Genomic DNA, 15,763 nt, shown 5'->3' with positions numbered 1-15,763 from the left:
CGATACAAAAAGGCCTTTGCGCGTAACCGATGAGCGACCTAACAGTAGTGCACTTAATCCTTTTCCCAGCAAGCAGTGGATGGGAGGCATTGTACACTGGAGTCGGTGAGCATTGCGTCTACTGCGAGGGCAATGTCCACTCCGGCACTTCCTGTTGTGGTGGCGGTGATGCCATCCAAGCTCCCCGGGATCTTACTTTCATCGGCGCGCGAGATCCCAGCGCGCTCGCCTTCCCGTTTCCCAACCTGGTTCCGTTTGCGTGTGCCTGGGAGCGGCACTCCTTCTCCCGGTGACCAAACCTCCCACATCTATTGCAACCTCCATTAAACGCAGATCCGCCGCCCCTTTTATCGAACTGCCACTGGGCTTTGAGATGACCGGGGCGTCCGCACTTAACGCAGCGCGGGTTGTTTTTGTTAACTAAAGGTCGTACGGCTGCTGTAAATGCACGTGCCATGTAATCCGCCTTTTGCTCATCCCAGCCAATACGCCCACAAGCCTCCATCACTTGCGTGATCGAGGTATCCCGTGGTAGTGCTCTAAGCGCTCGCTTACACTCCGCAGTAGCGTTCTCAACCGCTGAAGACATCAGGATGGCTTCTCTCCCTTCTGGAGTCAGAGAGGCGCGTTCTAGGGCCTCTCGCAAGCGGTCTAAGAAAGACATATACGACTCCCCACTTACTTGTTTTACCTTTGTGCAAGGTGGGGTCGGTTTCCCGTCCTCAGGTATAGATCGCAAAGCTTCCCTGGCTAAGTCCGCCGACATGCGTAGCACCTCGGGCGCAAGTTGTGCTTGATCTGCAGGGTTAGCAACATTTCCAGATCCCGTTAAGGCAGCAGGCCCTCCTAGGCGCAGCGGATCCCCGTCACGCCGTTCCATGCTATTGAGGCCTGCAATGTCACAGTCTTCTGTCCAGCGGGAGCACCACAGGACTTCTTGCATAGGGGTCAAAATTACCTGCATGAGCTGGCGCAGGTCTAAAGGTGCCAGCAAGTGATTTGATAGAATTGAATTGACAATAGTCTGGGTGAAGGGACCATGTAAGCTGCATTGCTGCACAGATTTACGTGCCTCTTTCACTAAATCAAATGATAAACGTGTCCACTGATTTGGCTGACGCTGAGGACCCGCTATTACAGGAAATGCTGACAACGCTCCTTGCCTCACTAATGACAGTCTCATCTCCCTCCAGTGACCTTGGGGATCACAATCCGCTTTTCCCTGCACCGCTGTCTCCTCGGTCTCATTTGTTTTCCCTTCCCCGGCCCCTTCTGTAACTTTTCAACAACCCGATGCAGCCAGTCCTGCACCCGGCCGGGCCGCTCTTCAGGCTCTCCGGGAGGGGCCGGAGGCGGGGGCGCAGACGGCGCAGGCGCGGGGGCGGGCGCAGGCGGGGACGCGGGAGTGGGCGGGGTTAGGGGCGGGGACATGGGCGGGGCTAGGGGCGGGGACATGGGCGCGGGCGCGGGAAGCGGGGCAGGCGCGGGCAGGGACGCGGCCGCGGGCCGGGGGGTTTTGCCGATGGATCTCCCAACACCAGCGGTTTTCGGTGGCGGTCCCGGTCCTGAAGTGCTCTCAAAGGCTGCCGTGACTCCGGCGGCCACTTTCCTTTCTGCTTCCATATCGGATAAGGTAGCTATGACCAGCTGCCATGTAGTAGCAAGGTTCCTGGCCTGATTATCCCCGTCAGCGATAGGATCCCAGAGCTGCCGCCCTACCTTCTCCCACGTCTCCACATCGAATGCTAGGTGGGGCTTGGCTTTGAACCCATTTTTCTGCACCAGATCAAAAGCTTGCGGAGGGTCTGTTCATTATACTTAATTCCTCTCTTAGAGAGAATATGCAGGAGGAGCTTAACAATTGCACTTTCTTCATTAGTTATCGACTGCCCCATCTCCTGCCCCGGCTGCTCACCTCCACCAGGTGACCATTGCAACGAATCTTCAAATCTTCACGGATTGCCACCCAATCCGTCCTGGACCTCGGTCCCGCCGAGCCGTTCCCCAGCCGGGTGCTCCCGTCGGGGTGTCCCTCTTCAAATGCACTGAAATCGCATCACGTCAGGGTCAGCATCTGCAGGAGGCCAGACGTGACTCCTGCAGCCTTCAATATGAGTCTAGCAGAAATCACTTTATTCACGTTAAAGCAGTCTATTTATCTACTACATTTCTGTTAAGTCATCTAGCCACGCGTACGCTTACATTGCAATTGGTTGCATACTACTGCCAACAAATCTTCTACCGTACTAGGCTGCTGTAGATATCGGGGCACACGTTTACATGATTGGCCCGCACACAGTCCTCTATCCTGCACTGATAAGCTTGTTTACAGGTTCTTCCTCTCCTACTCCTGTGTTCTTCCAGTTGGTGACTTTCTCACGACCTTTTCGCCTTGGTCTTACTGCGGCTCATCGTATTCGTCTTCTATCAGGAAGCCTCTGTTACTTAGATATGCTCCCACAGCCACTCACTTCTCCGCTGAGAGCAGGAAAGCTGCCTCCAGCACAGCACGGAGATGCCAGCAAAAGAGGCACCATCGTGCCCTCCCCACGCCTAGGTCTCTCACTCCAGTAGGCAGCACAAGGACAGCACGCTCTCGATCTGCTTTCCTTTGCTCTGCTCTGCTTTGGACAAGGCTTTGCAGACAGGTCCAGATTCCTGCCAGCAGGAGGGGCACACAAAGGGATTTTGGCCATGCAACAAAGCTTCCACAGTCGGTGGCAGAGGTTTCACCCCTTCCCATGCTTTGCTGAAGTGGCTCTGCCAAAACAGGACACGCTTGAAGGCTCGGAAGCCAAGGCACAACTGGAGCCCTCTGTGTCTCTGATTTCTTGATTTCCCCAAAGATGTGGGAGGCTACACTGATTCCCTGCAACTATTCCCTCTCCACCTTTATTTGGTTTCAAGTATGGCTCTCTTAGCACCTCTAACCTGAACATTCTGCAGAGACTAAGCACTGCATTCCTTTGGCTTTTCAAGTGCTCCTAGAAAGTGTGGCCACTTTGTTCCTATCTTCTGAAAGGAAGGGAAGGGAGGCACCAGCAAAGACGAGACATTTCCAGATTTCCCCTGCAGCCCCTGGGGGAAACTGCACCATGGAATACGTGGCTGGAGACTTGCATTCAGTCTCCAGCTCAGCCTTTCATGTGCCAGAGAGCTTTGCCTATGCCATGGCATCAAAGAGAAGACAAAATCACTTCCCACTGCGGGTATGAGCAGTGATGCAGCTTGCTCTCATGCAGAACCCTCTTAAAGTTGGACACATGCAATGAGAATGAAGTGATCTTTGGAACTACAAGCTCGCTTGTACTTCCCCACTGTCACTGCCATTCTCTCATCAGAACGATGACACTGTGCGCAGATGCGTAAGACTCCTGTTTGGTGGTATTTGGGGGAGGTGGTAGCCAGTGCTGCTCCCTTTTCTTTCCCTTTGTGTGTGTGTGTGTCCTGATTGGTTTGGCTTGGATTATCACAGTGTTAATAGACAGTAGCAATGCTGTTCCTGCCGTACGTCATGCTGCCTCCCAGTGACAAAAAGCATCCTCCCTTGAGATGCCCCTGAGACTAGTGAGAGTAGATTCCAGTCCTCTCTCTGCTTCTGCCCACTTCATCCAAGCACTTGAAGAGGAGCTAGATGGTCTCCAAGGGTCCTTTCCCTAGCACTAACCCAGTGGAGGCAAACAAATCAGTAAGGGCTGCAAGAAGAGAACAAAAAATAAGGTACACAGGTCCAGTGAACTTCCTCTCTGAATATTGCAGAAGCGCATGTTTGCCCACTTGTTGGCCATTCAAGAAGGCTGGAGGACCCTGTTGCCCGGTGAGCCAGTGTCCCAGCTCCCTTACCCAGGGGTCAACCAGCAGGACACATTGACACACAGGGCACGTGGCATTCCACCAAACTGGGGGGATGGATTTTATTAGGCTCTGAGCTGAAAGACTTGCATACGTCAAGACCCGGCTCAGCCTTCCTCCGTTTGCCCCGCTGTCTCGAATGAGTGTCGTAAAAGAGCAAAGGGAAGATAGGTGGCCCTGCAAAGCTTGACTCACTTTAATCCTGCCAGATTGGTAAGCACAGCCATGACACTGGTGAGTAAGTGATGGAGTAATGAGAGCAGCGGGAACAGTTTTTGGAGCATTTCTAGAAAGGCCCAAGGGTAATTTAACAGCATCCTCCCGCCTCTTGAATCCCGTGTTAGGGAGAGCATAGCTAAAGAGCATGTGCTTTCTTGTGATACAAATCTCTTTTCTTTCCACTCAACACACTGAGGGGCGAGGGTGGCTCCAGAGAAGACACTGTCCCTCTTTTCCTTCCAGCGCGTTTTGTTCCTAGCGCTTCTTCACCCTAGCTGGAAGCTAGTTAGGTTTGGTATAGAGTTGTGTTCAGTCAATGAAATATGGAAGCAGGACAGCTAAAGGGTAAACTACCCCTAGACAAGTCCCTTAGACATTGTGAGGTGTAGCTTTCCGTCGTGCAACAGGGAGGTGGACTGCCCTTGTGAAAGAAAACCCAGCAGAGAGCTGTTGTTGCAGAATGGACAGAGGTGCCTTTGGTGGCAAAGCACTTGCTATGGCTGGGAGCAACCTCCATCCTACTGGAGAGGCCGTTGCTGAGGGATGGCAGGTGGCAAAGGCACGACACCGATGGCTCTGTGTTTGTGACATTGAAGGGTCTAAGGGCTGCTTGGCCCCCGCAGCTGGTTGCCAGCGGCTCTGGCGGAATGTTTGCTCTGGAACCTGCAGTCTCCCTGGACAACGTTAGAGGTTCGAGACTGTTTCCTCCCAAAGCTGGAGCATCACTACGTTGTCCTGCCTTCTTTAAAGGATAGCTACTCTTTTTCTTCCTGTTTGAAGTCAGGAAGACCCTTCCAAGGGACAAGCGGGTAGGCTAAAGCAAGGGCTGACGAAATGGAGCGCAGCGGCCTAGGTGCAGCAGGCGACAGCGTGCGTGCCTGCCTTGAAGAGCGGGAGCAGGAGGCAAGAGAGGGCTCCTCTGTTCCTCCGCTGCCAGCCCGCCAGCCAGCCAGCGGCACCTCGACGCAAGAGCTGCAGGCAGCACCCGCGCCTGCACCTCTGTGTGATGGGGATGAGGGGCAGCAGCCCAGCTGCAGCTTCACCAGAAGGGCTGAGGACTGCCTGGAGGTGCCAGCTCCACCAGAGCCCTGGGATCTGACGCCCACAATTCTTTCGGAAGCGCCCGGCTCTCCCAAGCCCACACGTGACACATTGCCTCAAGATATGAATCCTCATACAAGAGGCAACGCCTCCATAAAAATTGCCTTCTATTGCATTGAGGATCTGGAGGAAATCTCTGAAGAGGAATTAGAAGACACCTGGGATCTGACACCCCCATCTCATGCAGAAGCACAGCCCTCTCCCATTCATACAGATGGCACATCGGATCACGAGCCAGACCCCTTTCCCACAGCCAACAAGCCACTGAACATCCCTCTCTGTTGTAATGAGGATTTGGGAGACAGCTACAAGGAAGAATTTGACGAGCCCTCGGAAAAGAAGCAGTTTGTCCGAATCTGCATTACTGATTTGATGCTTTCAATCTCCACTAAGAAGAGACCAAGGCTCTTACCCCCCAACAGGAAAATGTATATAGAGGTGCGTCGTTACAACGAAATGGTCCAAGAGGTGAAAAGTAGCACTCCACTCCCACCAGACCACTGCCGTCTTCCGGAGGCCACAGATGCAATGGAAGCTGCTGGTATCTCCAAGGCAGAGGCCTTGCACAAGACATTTTCTAAATCTCCACACACCCAAGGCAGCGGCAGCAGCAACCCCAATACTACTACTCAGCCAGACCATCTGCTCTCGACTGTGGCCAAAAAATACACCGACCACCCTCAGCCTGATCTCGGAGGAGCATCAGGCAGCAACCCGAGGCAGAATGAAAAAGCGAATCGCAAGAGGAGCCTCGCTTCCCCTTCCTCCCCTCCCACACCATCGCAGCAGGCTCAAGAGGAAAGGTGTCTTGACCACCTCCCACCAAAGAAGCGCTATCGCTCCTGCTGCCAGTAGGGAGGCAAGGGGTTCCCTCTGCTACCCCAAGCTGCCACTGTCCTGCCACGTGCTAGCCCCTGAACATCTGCACCCCAGCCTGCCCTTCCCCCAGCACTGCTGCCCCACACACCTCCAGCAAAATCTCGTTTTCTTTTTTATTTTTTTTCCCTTTTCTAGGTAGACTCTTATGTTTTCCAAATAAAATGAGTGGTGCTGTTCTTAACTTACACTCTCGTGTGTGTTCCTTATCGCCTAGCGGATACGTGAAAACTGCAACTAAGCTACTCTTGGGAGAAGGAGGAGGAGGGTACAGGAACGTTCTACCACACCTAGAAGAATGGTATTCCAGAAGAATAATTAAGCCATTCTTTACACTAGGCTCAAATGACTCTGAAGATTCAAGTGAATAAAATGAGAGCATGACTGAGAAGAGAATGCTCTGAAAAGGATTACACAAAATACTAGTTACTAGTGGAGTGGTTAGATTTCATGGACCTTCATTCACTGCTAGTCCATCTCCAAGTCTGCCAAGTACAAAAATGTACTCTTCGTAGAAGGGATAGAATTGTAATATTAGAATAGATTTCTAACTGTCAGGATTAACTTGATTAGAATTAAAATAATTGTTAAGGTTAGAATTTTTAAATAACAGCTTTGTTAGAGGAAAAGAACACTGGGCAATGATGCTTGGGTACGGGTAGGATATCTCCAGCTGATATCAGAAGAGGATCCGTGGATTCCAGACCCATAAGGGCTTCTAGAGCTGCCATGAGTTAAGGCACCTGGAATACAATCCAAACCGGAGCTCTAAAATGGTGAAAGGGACTAAATGGGAGGCCTCTCTATTCTGCAGCCTGGGAGCTTTATTGCAGGGAGCCAAGCTTGCGTAGGTCGGGTCGCCACTTCCTCGTCCCCCTGCCATCCCACCCACTTCTCCGCTGAGAGCCGGAAAGCTGCCTCCAGCACAGCACGGAGATGCCAGCAAAAGAGGCACCATCGTGCCCTCCCCACGCCTAGGTCTCTCACTCCAGTAGGCAGCACAAGGACAGCGCGCTCTCGATCTGCTTTCCTTTGCTCTGCTCTGCTTTGGACAAGGCTTTGCAGACAGGTCCAGATTCCTGCCAGCAGGAGGGACACACAAAGGGATTTTGGCCATGCAACATGGCTTCCACAGTCGGTGGCAGAGGTTTCTCCCCTTCCTATGCTTTGCCAAAGCAGCTCTGCCAAAAGAGGTCATGATGGGCTGGAGGCTCTTGAGGGATTGAAACTCAAGGCAATACTGGAGCCCTCTCTGTCTCTGATTTCTGGATTTCTCCAAAGATGAGAGAGGCTACACTGATTCCCTGCAACTATTCCCTCTCCACCTTTATTTGGTTTCAAGCATGGTTCTCTCAGCACCTCTAACCTGAACTCCCTGCAGAGACTAAGCACTGCATTCCTTTGGCTCTTCAAGTGCTCCTAGAAACTGTGGCCACTTTGTTCCTATCTTCTGAAAGGAAGGGAAGGGAGGCACCAGCAAACATGGAACATTTCCACATTTCCCCTGCAGCCCCTGGAGGAAACTGCACCATGGAGCACGTGGCTGGAGACTTGCATTCAGTCTCCAGCTCAGCCTTTCAGTTGGCAGAGAGGTTTGCCTATGCCATGGCATCGAAGAGAAGACAAAATCACTTCCCACTGCGGGCATGGGCAGCGATGCAGCTTCCTCTCATGCAGAACCCTCTTAAAGTTGGACACATGCAATGAGAATGAAGTGATCTTTGGAACTACAAGCTCGCTTGTACTTCCCTGCTTTCACTGCCATTCTCTCATGAGAGCGATGACACTGTGCGCAGATGGGTAAGACTTCTGTTTGGTGGTAATTGGGAGTGATGGGAGCCAGTGCTGCTCCCTTTTCTTTCCTTTTGTGTTTGTGTGTGTCCTGATTGGTTTGGCTTGGATTATCACAGTGTTAATAGACAGTAGCAATGCTGTTCCTGCCGTACGTCATGCTGCCTCCCAGTGACAAAAAGTATCCTCCCTTGAGATGCCCCTGAGACTAGTGAGAGCAGATTCCAGTCCTCTCTCTGCTTCTGCCCACCTCCTCCAAGTACTTGAAGAGGAGCTAGATGGTCTCCAAGGGTCCTTTCCCCAGCACTAACCCAGTGGAGGCAAACAAATCAGTCAGGGCTGCAAGAAGAAAACATGAATATCAAGTTACACAGGTCCAATAAACTACCACCCTGAATATTTCAGGAGGGCTTTGTTGCCCACTTGTTGCCATTCAAGAAGGCTGGAGGACCCTGTTGCCCGGTGAGCCAGTGTCCCAGCTCCCTTACCCAGAGGTCAACCAGCAGGGCACACTGACACAGTGGACACGTGGCATGACACCAAACTGGGGGGATGGATTTTATTAGGCTCTGAGCTGAAAGACTTGCATACGCCAAGACCCCGCTCAGCTTGGTCCTTTTGCTCCGCTGTCTCAAATGAGTGCCAGAAAAGAGCAAAGGGAAGATAGGTGGCCCTGCAAAGCTTGGCTCACTTTAATCCTGCCAGATCGGTAAGCACAGCCATGACACTGGTGAGTAAGTGATGGAGTAATGAGAGCAGCGGGAACATTTTTGGAACATTTCTCGAAAGGCCCAAGGGTAATTTAACAGCATCCTCCCGCCTCTTGAGTCCCGTGTTAGGGAGAGAACAGCTAAAGAGCATGTGCTTTCTTGTGCTACAATCCTCCTCTCTTTCCACTGGACACACTGAGGGACGAGACTGGCTTCAAAGAAGACGCTGTCCCTCTTTTCCTTCCAGCGTGTTTCATACTTAGTGCTTTTTCTCTCTATCTGGAAGCTAGTTAGGTTTCATATAGAATTGTGTTCAGTCAATGAAAGATGGAAGCATGGCAGCTAAAGGGTAAACTACCCCTAGAGAGGTCCCTTAGACATTGTGAGGCGTAGTTTTCCATCGTGCAACAGAGAGGTGGATTGCTCTTTTGAAAGAAAACCCAGCAGAGAGCTGTTGTTGCAGAATGGACAGAGGTGCCTTTGGTGGCAAAGCACTTGCTATGGCTGGGAGCAACCTCCATCCCACTGAGGAGGCCGTTGCTGAGGGATGGCACGTGGAAAAGGCACCACACCAATGGCTCTGTGTTTGTGACATTGAAGGGTCTAAGGGCTGCTTGGCCCCCGCAGCTGGTTGCCAGTGGCTCTGGCGGAATGTTTACTCCGGAACCTGCAGTCCCCCTGGACAACACTTGTGGTTTGAGACTGTTTCCTCCCGAAGCTGGAGCATCGCTACGTTGTCCTGCCTTCTTTAAAGGATAGCTACTCCTTTTTCTTCTTGTATCAAATCAGGAAGACCCTTCCGAGGCACAAGCGGCTGGGCTAAAGCAAGGGCTGACGAAATGGAGCGCAGCGGCCTAGGTGCAGCAGGCGACAGCGTGCGTGCCTGCCTTGAAGAGCGGGAGCAGGAGGCAAGAGAGGGCTCCTCTGTTCCTCCGCTGCCAGCCCGCCAGCCAGCCAGCGGCACCTCGACGCAAGAGCTGCAGCCAGCACCCGCGCCTGCACCTCTCTGTGATGGGGATGAGGGGCAGCAGCCCAGCTGCAGCTCCACCAGAAGGGCTGAGGACTGCCTGGAGGTGCCAGCTCCACCAGAGCCCTGGGATCTGACGCCCACAATTCTTTCAGAAGCCCCAGGCTCTCCCAAGCCCACACATGACACATTGCCTCAGAACACTGATCCATATCCAAGAGGCAATCCCCCCATGAATAGTACCTTCTATTCCCTTGAAGATTTGGAAGAGATCTCTGAGGATGAATTAGAAGAGTCCTTGGATCTGACATCCCCATCTTTGTCAGAAGCACCGGGCTCTCCAAAGCCCACACATGACCCATTTCCTCAGGAGAGGCTTGCTGATCCGATAGGCAGTTCCCCCTTTAACATCGGCTTCTACTGCCTTGAGGATTTAGAAGAAATCTCTGAAGGTGAATTGGAAGAACCCTGGGATCTGACACCCCCATCTCTTTCACAAACACCGGGCTCTCCCAAGCACTTGTCTCCTGACACTCATCCTGATCCGACAAGCAATGCCTCCGTGACTATTGCCTTCTATTGCATGGAGGATTTGGAGGATATATCTGAAGATGAATCAGAAGAGCTCTGGGATTGGACACCCCCGTCCTATCCAGAAGCACCGGGCTCTCCCAAGAACACACATCGCACATCGCCTCATGAGAGACGTCCCAGTGAGACAGGCAGTGCCACTGTCAACATGGCCTTCTATTGCCTTGAAGATTTGGAGGAAATCTCTGATGAAGAATTAGATGAGCCCTTAGATCTTACACCCCCACCTTTATCAGGAGGATAGGGCTCTCCCAAGCGCACAAATGGCACATTGCCTCATGAGAGAGGTCCCGATGTGACAGACAATGCCTCCACGAACATGGCCTTCTATTGCATAGAGGATTTAGAGGAAATCTCTGAGGATGAATTAGAGGAGCCCTGGGATCGGACACCCCCTGCTCTTGCAGCAGCACAGCCCTTTCCCAATCATACAGATGGCACACCGGCTCATGAGACAAACCCTTTTCCCACAAGGAATAAGCCACTGAACATCCCTGTCTGTCGTAATGAGGATTTGGAAGACATCTCTGAGGAGGAATTGGAAGAGTCCTTGGAAAAGGAGGAGATTGCCCAAATCTGCAATACTGACTGGATAGATGCAATCTCCAGCAGGAAGAGACCAAGCCCTTACCCCCCAACAGGAAAATGTATATAGAGGTGCGTTGTGATAAAGAAATGCCCCAAGAGATGAAATATAGCACTCCACTCCCACCACAGCACTGTCATCTCCTTGTGGGCACAGATGCAATGGAAGCTGCTGGCATCTCCAAGGCAGAGGCCTTGCACAAGTCATTTTCACCCTCCCCACACACCCAGGGCAGCGGCAGCAGCACCCCCAATACCTCTGCTCGGCCAGACCCTGTGCTCTCGACCATGTGTGACAAACACACCGACCACCCTCAGCCTGAGCTCGGAGGAGCATCAGGCAGCAACCCGAGGCAGAATGAAAAAGGGAATCGCAAGAGGAGCCTCGCTTCCCCTTCCTCCCCTCCCACACCATCGCAGCAGGCTCAAGAGGAAAGGTGTCTTGACCACCTCCCACCAAAGAAGCGCTATCGCTCCTGCTGCCAGTAGGGAGGCAAGGGGTTCCCTCTGCTACCCCAAGCTGCCACTGTCCTGCAACGTGCCAGCCCCTGAACATCTGCACCCCAGCCTGCCCTTCCCCCAGCACTGCTGCCCCACACACCTCCAGCAAAATCTCGTTTTCTTTTTTATCCATCCCTTTCTACGTAGTCTCTTATGTTTTCTAAATAAAATAAAAGGTTCTGTTCTTAAGTTATGTTGTGGTGTGTGTTCCTTATCGGCTAGCGGATACGTGAAAACTGCAACTAAACTACTCTTCGGGGAGGAAGGAGGAGGGTACAGGGACGTTCCACCACACCTAGCAGAATGGTATTCCAGTAGAATAATTAAGCCATTCTTTACACTAGGCTCAAATGACTCTCAAGATTCAAGTGAATAATACAAGAGCATGAATGAGAAGAGAATGCTGTGAAAAGCATTCCACCAAATACTAATTACTAGTGGAGTAGCTAGATTTCATGGATGTTCATGCAACGCTAGTCCATCTCCAACTCTGCCAAGTACAAAAATATACTCTTCGTAGAAGGGGTAGAGTGGAATATTAGAATTGTTTTCTAAATGTGAGGGTTGAGTTAATGAGAATTAGATTAATTTTTAAAATTAAGGTTAGGATTTTTAAAAAACGGCTTCGTTAGAGGAGAAGAACACTGGGCAATGACGCTGGGTATGGGTAGGCTTTCTCAAGCTGATTGATATCAGAAGAGGATCCGTCGATTCCAGACCCAAAAAGGGCTCATAGAGCTGCCATGAGTCAAGGCACTGGGAATATCATCCAAACCAGAGCTCTAAAATGGAGAAAGGGACTAAATGGGAGGCCTCTCTATTCTGCAGCCTCAGAGCTTTATTGCATAGCTCGGGTTGCCACATCCTCGTCCCCCTGCCATCCCACTCACTTCTCCGCTGAGAGCAGGAAAGCTGCCTCCAGCACAGCACGGAGATGCCAGCAAAAGAGGCACCATCGTGCCCTCCCCACGCCTAGGTCTCTCACTCCAATAGGCAGCACAAGGACAGCGCGCTCTCCATCTGCTTTCCTTTGCTCTGCTCTGCTTTGGACAAAGGTTTTGCAGACAGGTCCAGATTCCTGCCAGCAGGAGGGGCACACAAAGCAGTTTTGGCCATGCAACAAAGCTTCCACAGTCGGTGGCAGAGGTTTCTCCCCTTCCTACGCTTTGCCAAGGCGGCTCTGCCAAAACACATCACGATGGGCTGGGGGCTCTTGAAGGCTCAGAACCCAAGGCACAACTGGAGCCCTCCATGTCTCTGATTTCTTCATTTCCCAAAGATGAGAGAGGCTACACTGATTCCCTGCAACTATTCCCTCTCCACCTTCATTTGGTCTCAAGCATGGCTCTCTCAGCACCTGTAACCTCAACACTCTGCAGAGACTAAGCACTGCATTCCTTTGGCTTTTCAAGTGCTCCTAGAAACTGTGGCCACTTTGTTCCTACCTTCTGAAAGGAAGGGAAGGGAGGCACCAGCAAAGACGGGACATTTCCAGATTTCCCCTGCAGCCCCTGGAGGAAACTGCACCATGGAGCACATGGCTGGAGACTTGCATTCAGTCTCCAGCTCAGCCTTTCAGTTGGCAGAGAGGTTTGCCTATGCCATGGCATCGAAGAGAAGACAAAATCACTTCCCACTGTGGGCATGGGCAGCGATGCAGCTTGCTCTCATGCAGAACCCTCTTAAAGTTGGACACATGCAATGAGAATGAAGTGATCTTTGGAACTACGAGCTCGCTTGTACTTCCCCACTTTCACTGCCATTCTCTCATCAGAGCGATGACACTGTGCGCAGATGCCTAAGACTCCTGTTTGGTGGTAGTTGTGGGTGATGGGAGTCAGCGATGCTCCCTTTTCTTTCCTTTTGTGTTTGTGTGTGTGTGTGTTGTTTGTTTTGGCTTGGATTATCACAGTGTTAATAGACAGTAGCTATGCTGTTCCTGTCGTACGTCGTGCTGCCTCCCAGTGACAAAAAGCATCCTCCCTTGAGATGCCCCTGAGACTAGTGAGAGTAGATTCCAGTCCTCTCTCTGCTTCTGCCCACTTCATCCAAGCACTTGAAGAGGAGCTAGATGGTCTCCAAGGGTCCTTACCCCAGCACTAACCCAGTGGAGGCAAACAAATCAGTCAGGGCTGCAAGAAGAAAAAAAAATATTAAGTTACAAAGGTCCAATAAACTACCACCCTGAATATTTCAGGAGTACTTTGTTGCCCACTTGTTGACAATTGAAGAAGGCCGGAGGACCCTGTTGCCCAGTGAGCCAATGTCCCAGCTCCCTTACCCAGAGGTCAACCAGCAGGACACATTGACACACTGGTCATGTGGCATTACACCAAACTGGGAGGAAGGATTTTATTAGGCTCTGAGCTGAAAGACTTGCATACGCCAAGACCCCCCTCAGCCTTCCTCCGTTTGCCCCGCTGTCCCGAATGAGTGCCGAAAAAGAGCAAAGGGAAGATAGGTGGCCCTGCAAAGCTTGACTCACTTTAATCCTGAAAGATCGATAAGCACAGCCATGACACTGGTGAGTAATGAGAGCAGCGGGAACATTTTTGGAGCATTTCTAGAAAGGCCCAAGGGTAATTTAACAGCATCCTCCCGCCTCTTGAGTCCCGTGTTAGGGAGAGCACAGCTAAAGAGCATGTGCTTTCTTGTGCTACAATCCTCCTCTCTTTCCACTGGACACACTGAGGGCCGAGGGTGGCTTCAAAGAAGATGCTGTCCCTCTTTTCCTTCCAGCACGTTTCATACCTAGTGCTTTTTCTCTCTAGCTGGAAGCTCTATAGGTTTCATATAGAATTGTGTTCAGTCAATGAAATATTGAAGCATGGAAACTAAAGGGTAAACTACCCCTAGACAAGTCCCTTAGACATTGTGAGGTGTAGCTTTCCGTCGTGCAACAGGGAGGTGGACTGCCCTTTTGAAAGAAAACCCAGCAGAGAGCTGTTGTTGCAGAATGGACAGAGGTGCCTTTGGTGGCAAAGCACTTGCTATGGCTGGGAGCAACCTCCATGCCACTGGAGAGGCCGTTGCTGAGGGATGGCAGGTGGCAAAGGCACCACACCGATGGCTCTGTGTTTGTGACATTGAAGGGTCTAAGGGCTGCTTGGCCCCCGCAGCTGGTTGCCAGCGGCTCTGGCGGAATGTTTGCTCTGGAACCTGCAGTCTCCCTGGACAACGTTAGAGGTTCGAGACTGTTTCCTCCCGAAGCTGGAGCATCGCTACGTTGTCCTGCCTTCTTTAAAGGATAGCTACTCCTTTTTCTTCCTGTATCAAGTCAGGAAGACCCTTCTGAGGCACAAGCGGCTGGGCTAAAGCAAGGGCTGACCCAATGGAGCGCAGCGGCCTAGGTGCAGCAGGCGACAGCGTGCGTGCCTGCCTTGAAGAGCGGGAGCAGGAGGCAAGAGAGGGCTCCTCTGTTCCTCCGCTGCCAGCCCGCCAGCCAGCCAGCGGCACCTCGACGCAAGAGCTGCAGCCAGCACCCGCGCCTGCACCTCTCTGTGATGGGGATGAGGGGCAGCAGCCCAGCTGCAGCTCCACCAGAAGGGCTGAGGACTGCCTGGAGGTGCCAGCTCCACCAGAGCCCTGGGATCTGACGCCCACAATTCTTTCAGAAGCCCCAGGCTCTCCCAAGCCCACACGGGACACATTGCCTCAAGATATGCATCCTGATCCGACAGGCAACGCCTCCATCAAAATCGCCTTCTATTGCATCGAGGATCTCGAGGAAATATCTGAAGAGGAATTAGAAGACACCTGGGATCTGACACACCCATCTTTGTCAGAATCACAGCCCTCTCCCAGGCATAGAGATGGCATACTGGATCACGAACCAGACCCCTTTCCCACAGCCCACAAGCCACTGAACATCCCTGTCTCTGGTAGTGAGGATTTGGAAGAGAGCTGCAAGGAACAATTTGGTGAGCCCTCAGAAAAGGAGGAGTTTGTCCGAATCTGCATTACTGATTTGTTGCTTTCAATCTCCACCAAGAAGAGACCAAGGCTCTTACCCCCCAACAGGAAAATGTATATCGAGGTGCGTCGTGGCAAAGAAATGGCCCAAGAGGTGAAAAGAAGCACGCCACTCCCACCAGAGGACTGCCGTCTTCCCGAGGCCACTGATGCAAAGGAAGCTGCTGGCATCTCTAAGGCAGAGGCCTTTCACAAAACATTTTCTCCCTCTCCACAGACCCAGGGCAACAGCTGCAGCACCCCCAATACCTCTGCTCGGCCAGACCCTGTGCTCTCGACCGTGCCCAACAAAGACACCGACCACCCTCAGCCTGAGCTCGGAGGAGCATCAGGCAGCAACCCGAGGCAGAATGAAAAAGCAAATCGCAAGAGGAACCTCGCTTCCCCTTCCTCCCCTCCCACACCATCGCAGCAGGCTCAAGAGGAAAGGTGTCTTGAACACCTCCCACCAAAGAAGCGCTATCGCTCCTGCTGCCAGTAGGGAGGCAAGGGGTTCCCTCTGCTACCCCAAGCTGCCACTGTCCTGCCACGTGCCAGCCCCTGAACATCTGCACCCCAGCCTGCCCTTCCCCCAGCACTGCTGCCCCACACACCTCCA

Source organism: Tinamus guttatus, unplaced genomic scaffold (assembly GCF_059628265.1).
Source record: "Tinamus guttatus ecotype Peru unplaced genomic scaffold, ASM5962826v1 Tinamus_guttatus_pri_ptg000308l, whole genome shotgun sequence".
Lineage (NCBI taxonomy): Eukaryota > Metazoa > Chordata > Aves > Tinamiformes > Tinamidae > Tinamus > Tinamus guttatus.
The sequence above is the reverse complement of the archived record's forward strand: the minus strand, read 5'-3'. Positions refer to the sequence as shown.